General features: G+C 43.4%; 1 long non-coding RNA gene across 1 annotated transcript; it reads right to left on the bottom strand.

Moving 5' to 3' along the window:
• Positions 1 to 406: 406 nt before the first annotated feature.
• On the bottom strand, positions 407 to 4,700 carry LOC119009340. Its single transcript, XR_005071695.1, has 4 exons — positions 4,478 to 4,700; positions 4,251 to 4,386; positions 3,990 to 4,077; positions 407 to 573 (listed from the first exon to the last, which is right to left on the bottom strand). It is a non-coding gene; the product is annotated as an uncharacterized LOC119009340 (long non-coding RNA).
• Between the last annotated feature and the right edge of the window lie 4,767 nt (positions 4,701 to 9,467).

Below are 9,467 nucleotides of genomic sequence, written 5' to 3'. Positions count from 1 at the left end.
CTCTTCGACCAAGCAGATCTATTGATATCTGTCTTTTGTCTTCAGTGTGAAAACACTGCAGGAGCTAGCGTAGATAGAAACACCTGCTAATTTCTCTCCCGATGGTGCGATGTCGTGCCATCATTCAGGCCGTGTGAGAGCGAAGTGAAACAATTAAAGACGGTAACGATGTCGCCGGCGTCTGTGAGGATATTTACTGTCAGCGCGAAAGCAGGAAAAAACAAAACAACAGAAAGTGAAACTCTGATGTTTACAGGAGCTGCATGTTCGTTAGTTTTGTTCTAAAATAATTAATAATTCTCTTTAAAAGGAGTAAATTGCTGGCAGCTGGTCAACAGAGGTCATGAAGAAGAATCACAGACCGTCATTGATTAAGACTTTAAATTAGTTTTTGACCTCCGTCTTTAATGATGATGATGATTCATGATGAGCCGGAGCACCAGTGTGTCTAATTGTTGTAAGAAATCATTTTTGTCCACTGTTAGCGCCGTATGGCTCTCGGGGAAGAAGATGCTTCAGGTTATCAGGCTCTGGTTCGGCAGACGATACTTCGCTAGTAGCATCGATTCCCTGCTGTTAGCAGAAGACAGAGAAGAAGAGAGATAACAAACACACCTTCATCACCAGCAGCTGCGGCGATGGAAAACAAAAGGGGTTGTGAATCCATTAACTTCCGTCATCGGAGAACTTTTTTTTCCAGTCATCAATTCTTCGCCGATGTCTGGATGAGAATGAGCCCCGTTAGCTTTGTCTCATTATGACGCCGAACAAAAGCAAAAAAAAAAACCACACACACAAAAGCGTCGGCGAGCGAAAAAGGGATTAGGATTAATTCACCTGCACCTGCTTTCCAAAGACGGCGAGGCCTCCGAGGATTAAGCAGAATTGATGGCGACACAAAAAAAAAAAAAACCACAGCCAAACATCATACATGCATGCGTTCACACACAGTCCACACAGCCCATCTGCCTGATTCACTGGGCCCCCTCGCAGAAAACCTTTCGACAGGGTTTAATTAGCATGCGTTTTACACCGTTTTTCATGTTTAAAAGGTGATGAATTGTATAATTAAAGGGCTCACAATGTAAATCAATGGGGCAGAAAGAGAGAAGGTAATTAAACAGAGCCCTGGCTGGTATCATAATGTTCCCACTTTCATGGGAGACGAGATACCCCGCCGTCGCCAAACACTTGTTGACTGTGAATGAAGGAGTTTTGACAGCGACTGGCGTCTCCGGAGAGGAAAAGCTAATGAGTGTTTTCTTTTCTTTATCAGGTTAATACAAAGAGCTGTCGTTAGATAATCTGTCAGCCCATCACAGAGCGCTTCGCTTCAGTGAAGAGAGGTCTGTGCGGACACACTTCCTCCATCGTCTCGGCGTCTTTTTCCTGCGTCTCCGCCGGTTAAAGTCTTCGGTGCCGGAGCGGCGTGTTCGCTTCCCACCGCAGCCCGCAGAGAGCGCTGAGGAATTGCTTTTAAAACAAGAAGTTATTTGAAACAATTCCACTTTGCTCATTCATCATCCCGCGTGATGAGAAAAATGTCAGTGTTCAGCGGCGTCCTGCTGGGCTTCATGTTTCCATCCTTAAAACTGCATCTCCCTTTCAAATCAAGCTCGCCTTCTTCCTTCTCTTCTCTCGCAGGATTTATGACATTTCGGAGCTACGAAAAAGCTGCAAATGCTGATGTGACAGACCTCATTTGCAGTCGTAGTCCCAGCGCTCAACAGACTCAGAGCCTTAGGTGTTCTGCTACTTGAGCAGCCAAAGATAAAGCTCCTTTTTTTTTTTTTTTGGCCAACCATCCCAGAGTTTCCTGGGATTGCCAGGGCTGGCGGCTCGGGTGCAGATGTGTGGTAATTGAGTTTGGAATAGGCTGTTTGAGGTGGAGCTGCCGCTATGCAGCTCAGTCATAGCCATCCTCCCAATTTTCTCTCTTTAAGGAGTTCTCACCTCGGGGAGTTTTGCGAGCGAGCAGGCTGCGGCTGACTGTTGCTGTTGCGTGGAGTTACAGCTGACACAGGGCTCGCTCTCCTCCAGACGCCCTCGCCCACTTCCTGTTCTTACATACTGTACCGTCGTCTACTGTGCTAACAAGATTAACCACCGACTTAGGTTCAGACATCCGTACAGCTCCCTCCTCTGGCTCTTTAATCTACACCATAACATGAATTGTAATTTAAAGGATAGTAAGGATGACGTTTCTTTTTCTTTTTCTTTTCTATCTGGGATTTAAAACGTCGCTTTCTCAAATGGGGTTTATCAGAAATTGGGTTGTACTAGTTTTTGACACTGACTTGATTAGCATCAAATGGTTTTATCTGTTATATAATGCGCAAGACAAAATAAAACTGAGACATTAGCAGGCAGACAGACAGGACGGATGTGAGCAGCAGCAGTTCAGCTGGATATCTACACAACTGTTTTCAGATGAGACGACGAGGGAACTGAACCTAAACTCAGCACGTCGGTCAAATCTGAACCAGGAATTTGTTCCGTCTGATAAACTGTAATCATGTTGCTGTTCTGATCGTCTGGCTCAGCAGGGGGTTTGTCAGAACATATGTGATGGTCTGCTTGTATTTTTCCCCCGTTTGACCTCTTTATGTGGTCGAAACTACAAAAATAACTCACCAAAAAACTGAATTACTCTTTCAGCCAGTGTAACAGTTAAGTCAGCTAAAGACACGTCACAAATATTCACTCCAGAACCACCAAAGTTTGTGAACTAGTGACAAAAACCTAATCTGTAAGATCAGCTGTTTTTTTATGAAGATATAACCCAAATCATGTTCTTTCTTTAACATTAATGTAGATTCATTTTCACTGCTAATTGTAACCGGAGGCTACAGACTGGATGTAAACCCTGCAGTGACAGTCCCACCCATCCTCCACCCGCCTGCAGCTCAGCTGTAGTCAGACAGTCCTGTCCAGAGTCACGAAAACAGTTTAAAAGTGACGTCCACACACGTGATTCCTTCACAAACTGCCAAGATATGATGTTGGAAAATTTGTGCCATCAAATATCAAATATTCTCTATCTTAATCTACCTACTTGTGGAAACCAGTAACTGTAATCCCAATGTGACATCATTCGTTTGTGCGGCCATGGCAACCTTTTTTAAACCGTAATCACCATATTTGGATGAAAGGGGGCGGAGCTGGGGATGACATGATCATCAGGCTTCATCACAAGAAAACCTGAAACACGTGATTGAGACATAAACTGTCCACTGAGGTGATCGAGTGAGAAGCAGGGTCGTTTTCTCATAAGCTTACATGCACTTCTTTTTGAAACCGGCTGTCTGTTTGAAAGAAACCAGGTTTAAAGCATCGACATTAATATCTGACAGTTAGACAGCATCATGTTTTTCACTGTTACACGTCTCATCATGAGGAAGCATCGTGTGTCGCTTCACTGAGGTTTGTTCTCCTGGTTTTTTTTTTTTTTTCCTAGTAATTTGTCTTGAACTCTTGGCTGTAAACAGAAAATGTTCCGGTTGTGTTTTTAGACGTATGAGACTCCCATCGCACCATCCACAAAATAATGATGGATATATATATGATGCTCTACATCGCACACTGCTCGTTCCCGCTCTGTGGTTTGATGTCCGCGGCCGTGGAGCGTGTGCCGCGTGGGTGGCTGTCACCCCGTGACAGAAGACGGCAGCTGGAGCACAAAATCAAAATATAAATGAAGAGAGTGATAAATACATACAGCAGCAGCAGCAGCAGCAGCAGCTCCGTTTTAAAAAGGGGGCGAACAGTCTTGAAAAGCTCCTTTTGATACGACACATGTATCACATCATCCGCCGCGTCCGTCAGATTCGTGCCAATAAAGTTATGTGTTGTTTACATCTTCTGTCTTTTCACTCCACAAAGCTTTAGCCTACGTGTTACGTGACGCGGGGGGGCCAAAGGCCGAGCCCATTACCGAACAATAAAAAGATTACACACGGGGGGAAACACAAATTGAAGCCATTACCTACCAAGAAGCTGACAGGAGGTGACTGTTCTCCTCTTGTTGAAAGTACGTCTGAGTGAATCAGGAGAGGACTGTGGGTAATTACTGGCAACCTGACGACATGAAAAGATAACAGCTCTTTTTTTTTGAGCTCCCAAGAATAAAAGGCGTGAGGTTACCTGCGAATATCCGGAGGATTGCACAGAAATATACAGAAAGATGATTTTACTCTAAGTTGTGCACACACAAAACCTCGGCTTTGACTTTTTATTCTCAAACCACCCACCTTGTTATCTCTCTATACGCTGCCATCTTCACCCAGACGCACGCCGCAGAACAGCTGGAGGAAGATTGCACATTGCAGAGCCGTAAACAGACGACATCAAATGATTCCCGACAGTCGAGTGTAACCAAACAAACTGCTATTTCAAATCAGAAAAAAAGGTAAGTGTGTGTTTTGTATTAACAGTTTTCCTTTTTTTTTTTTTTTTTTTCTTTTTGGCAATCACTCACAAAGTACAAAAAAGTAATTGGGTTCAGATTATTCTCCAAAAAGCAAACATAATTCGTCCCGCACTGAAAAAAAAAATATAAATATATATATATAAAACAAATCAACGAGGGCAAAAAGCTCAAAAATGTGTGCAAATTTGATTTCATGTGCTTCAGGGGAATTGAATACGGCTGTTGATAGAAGTGGGCGCAGAGGGGAGATCCAGAGAGAGAGAGACGGGGATGTGAGTGTTAGCCAGCCGCCGTTTTGTTCTGTTTTTTTCTTGGAGGGGTTACAATTTAGAGGGCGGAGCAGATGGACGGCCAACAATCAAACAGCTGCTGTAATCAATTCAGCTTGAGAGTTCATCATGAGCCTGTCTGAGAGGAGAGAGTGGAACTGAAAGAAGCCGACTGGAGGCTCGCTGCACACGGATTCTTTTATTCAAATATATTCACGCAGGATACCCAGTGGATGAAAACGTCTCTTATAAATACACACTAGCTAAACAGTAGATCCTGGTATGTGGCAGATGAAACACGTGGATGATACGTCTGCCGCTGAAACATCTGAGCACGTAACATATGCTGCATCTTGCATTGAAGACTTGTAAGACCATCGTGTTTCTCAGAGGATGAGACAGTCGGCTTTGGTGATTTCTACGCAACGTTCCCTGATTTGTGGTTATGAGCAAAAAGTCTCAACAACCGCTGGATGGACTGTAAAGAAATCTGTCCGATACGTATGCACATGAACAAATTACTGCAATACCACATTCCCATCGGCCTCAGCTGTTCTTTGTGTTACCACCTAGTAGTTGTTTCTAGCCGGCGCTGATGATCCGATGAGCTACAGGTGTGTGACGCAGGTGATCCAGCCCACCATGAAAACCACATCCAGCCTCTGAACACACACAGGCACAACAGAACAGGAAGCACAGGAAGAAAAACCTCGATATGTCCAGAGTTTGTAATGAATTGTTTGTTTTATTAGTAGACGGTGTTTGTTGCGACTTACTGACACACTGACGCTAAACAGGTGGTTCATTCAGTTTATCATGAGGACAAAGAGTTTATCTAGTTTGTTTAGGCAGAAAAAGAAAAAGATAACGCACCTTTAAGCTGACAGGACGACTCAGAACAGGGACCAACAGCCCCACAGACAAAAATGACAAATGTTTGTTGTGCGCTGCATCACATCAGACACACTTATGTAGTACTCACAAATCAATAAAGGAGAGTGTTGGGTTAAATTTGGCACCTGCCCTACCATCAATCAATCAATCAATCAATCACATGATACATAACAACATATGGTGCCCCGTGTTAATAACACATCTTTATTGAATTAATTCAAATAATTATTATAAACAATTATTATTTTCTGATAACCAACATATTAATCTTGCAAACATCATCATGTTTGCGTTATGATTACGGATGTTAGCATTTAGCTAACAGTAATCTGCTGACAGATTTGTGGATCTGAGCTGTGGGGTGCCGTCAGGATTACAAAAGGTCAGAAAGTCATATGAGGAGAGATTCTCTTGTTCCTAAGGTGTTAACAGGAAGGTAGAGAGGATGACCAGTATAACATCAGAGCATCACTGATCACTGCCCTGAGGAAAGCATGATCAACACAGACTTCAGAGGATCATACTTCGGAAGAGGCGCCGATAAGACCTGTCATAAAGTATTTATAATCTGTCTGACTGCAGAGAACACAGTGGGTCTTCTCTGCATGCCACGTGTATTAAAGAGATCTGATTCATCACGCAGAGTTTGTAATTCTTCAGAGAATTATCAGCTCTCTACCTCAAGAAAAAGAATTCATCTTCCACGTGGAACGAGACTCCATTTACAGTCCGCTCATCGACAGCGGTATCGATGTTGGAGTGGCGTTTGGTGGCATGTAGGGAGAGTCCAGTCACACAGAGAAATCTATCTGCACTCAAATCCAGATAAATGTTCATGGAGAGGTGCTGATGCGACTGTAAAATTACGGCTGGTGCACAGAAGAGGAAATTCTTGGCCTGGATTCTCGTCATCGTGGCATCTGCTGGCTGCACCGAAGGACCCAAACAAAAACATTTGCAGTTGACTCCAGAGGCAAAATCATCGCCTTCCAAGACCGATTTCTCCTAATTATCCGTAATACGAAATGCACTAAATATATCTCATGAGATGAAAGTGCAGGCTTTAGCTCAAGCAGGCAATCTGCTGAACCTAATTCAAGGCCAACGCTTGTCACGATCTAGCAGCAGCAAACTCAGCCTCCTCCTTCCACCGTGATGCTGATAATACGTCCTCCGCTGTGTTGGTTTCCCTCTACAGGCTTCACATTCTCACTCGTGTCAGGTCTGCCCTTTCACTTTTGATCGACAGCCTGCACACTTCTCTGGACAGACGTGTCATGATGATGATCTGCGTGCAGACTGTTGAACTTTGGGCTGCAGCCGTTGAACTTTCACCCTTTTTCTTTTTGCGCACACAGCTGAAACTGCCGACGTCTTCAGCCTCGACAAACACTCTTGTTTGGACGGCTCGGATGGCAATAAAAAAGAGCATACAGAAGCGCCAAACGAGTTTGCCTAAGTAGATCACTTGATTAAATAGGCTGAAGGAATCATCTTTGCGGGGGCTGTGTAATTTAAGTCTCCCGTTTAAGGACCAGTGCACCTGCTATCTGCGTCGCATCGTGCTGTAACTTAAACTCTGAGCCTGAATGAAGACGATGGCTGCTGTGTCCCTCGTATCTGCTGCTCTTTATATCTTTTCTGTGCAGCTCAGCGATCTGAGCGTGCTGACTAAAAACCATTGTTCTGCACGTCCACATGGCTGCTGCGCTATCACATTTTCATCTGGACGGATTTCTATGGGGCCTTTTCTCCGAACGCTCTCCTGGACAGGAACACAAAATACTGTACGATGTACTGTTGAGGGTTTTTTTTTTTTTAAATCACGGGTCAGACAAGAAAAAGAAGCTGTCTGCACCGTTCAGACAGTATAACACATTGTCTACCATCTCCAGGGCACCGCTGACCTTTAGGATGGAGGAGTTAAACAGAGCAACAAAACAATTCCATTACTCTGATTAATTGATTTTGAATGCTTTCAGGGAATTGGCTGGAGGGTAAATGTGGCTTTATGCTGGCAAAAAGCACTCAGATGATTGGAGTTAAAGCTGAGACACTAATGGTTTCCTGTGCATTGACTCAAAATATACCTTGATTTATGAAAAAGTACATATATATGATACAGTATTAACACAGCCTCCCTATAACAATACTGGATAATGCATTTTATTCAGTTGTAAGCCCTAATAACACACTTATTAACGGTGATACAACTTCTTATGTGATAAGAAACATGTTTATTGTCAGATTTAGGTTCATTCATAAGCGCTTGTTAACAGTTAATAGATGCCAAACAATGTAAATAAAAGCGTGTTTCTTTGAACTGTTATTAATATCACAGACACATTTATTGAATGTATGTATGTCAGTATATATAGTGTTCAGCAATAAATGACTATAAACAAGATAATTTATATTCTACATTATTTAACTAAATGTTCATAAACTCCTTCATGCTACAGGAATTACAGAACCTGTTGTGCATCTTCTGAATCTGTGCGCTTTGTTCAGTCCAACTTTAAGTCTTTTATATTGCAGAGTTACGCAAAGATGAACGTAAGAGTTGCAGCTGAAGGTCGACCTGAAGAGACACGAGCAGCCGATGATGGTGATGTGGTAAAATGATCCTGATGAAGAGGAGTTAACTGTTCAAAGACTGGACACGTGTTGTGCCATCGAAGTTTGTGTTTCTTTATGTATTTTTGCAATGTATGAATGAAACACAGTCTAAAATCAACCTCCTGCTACGAGCTGGTAAACTGAGCATACAACTGCATTAGATGCAATAAAATCAAATGAAAACAGTGCTGAGATGAACCCTGCTGTATTAGCATCAGAGGCCAGTCTCTCCCTCTGATTGTGAAGCGCCACTTCACTCTGAGTGTACTTCCACTGTACTCTTCATTTCTCCTTTTAGGTTGAACTACTTCAATCTACTGTTACTGATAAGAGCTTCTGCAGGGATGGAGGATTGTTGCAGGCTAACAACTGAGTTACCTTGTGCGGCACTTCAGTGGGATTATTATTATCTCAGAAAATGAAATCTGTGGCAAACGCAGGTTTACGATACTACATCATGATCACGAAACAAACGTGGTCAATTAGCTAAACCTTCTTCTGACAGTCAAACCAAATCAGTTCTATGGGTGAACTCAGATTCATTTTGATCAAATCACATTGCATCAGTCAGAAATGGGATTCTAATCGGATTCTACAGAAAAATCTGATGGGATTGCTTGTAGTTTCATTGGGGTTTGTAGTGACGAAGTCCATTTTGGCACCTAGCAAATAGTGGCTGCTTATTCAGACCCTGAAAGTAAAAGCACAACATGGATTTCAAGCCCGTCTTGCAACCTCATGAGGCAAACAGGCACCAGTGGCCACATACTGTATAGAGCCACATGGTATGACCTCATGCAAAAGGTTTCAGCAAGGGATTTTTTTTTTCCCACTGAGAACATAGAGAGGGCTCATTAAATCAGTCGTCACTTCGGCAGTGCTGCTCGTTAAGAAGAAGTCTTGCCGGGCCACCTGTGGATCCTGGACAACCGAGACCCGTAAAGAATTAGACGGCGGCTGCGAAAGAGAGCGAACGGATTCAACATGACGACGGAGGAGACAAGAGCGGCAGGATGGGATAGACTGGGAGACATCGAAGTGAAGGAATGAACAAGAAGACGGATGTCTTCAGTTAGCACGCTTTATAGATGATATTCAAAGCGTGGCCGCACATTTATCACACCGCTGCTGCTGTGGCGCTGTCACTGCGACACATCAGGTGCTGCGGCAGCACGAGGGGTATGTGGGGTGACAACCGGGAATGGAATAAAGGGAGGGAGTGTGCGTTCATGTGCAAGCAAATGACAAACAATGAA

Source organism: Acanthopagrus latus, chromosome 20 (genome assembly GCF_904848185.1).
Source record: "Acanthopagrus latus isolate v.2019 chromosome 20, fAcaLat1.1, whole genome shotgun sequence".
Classification (NCBI taxonomy): Eukaryota; Metazoa; Chordata; class Actinopteri; order Spariformes; family Sparidae; genus Acanthopagrus; species Acanthopagrus latus.
The sequence above is the reverse complement of the archived record's forward strand: the minus strand, read 5'-3'. Positions and strand labels throughout refer to the sequence as shown.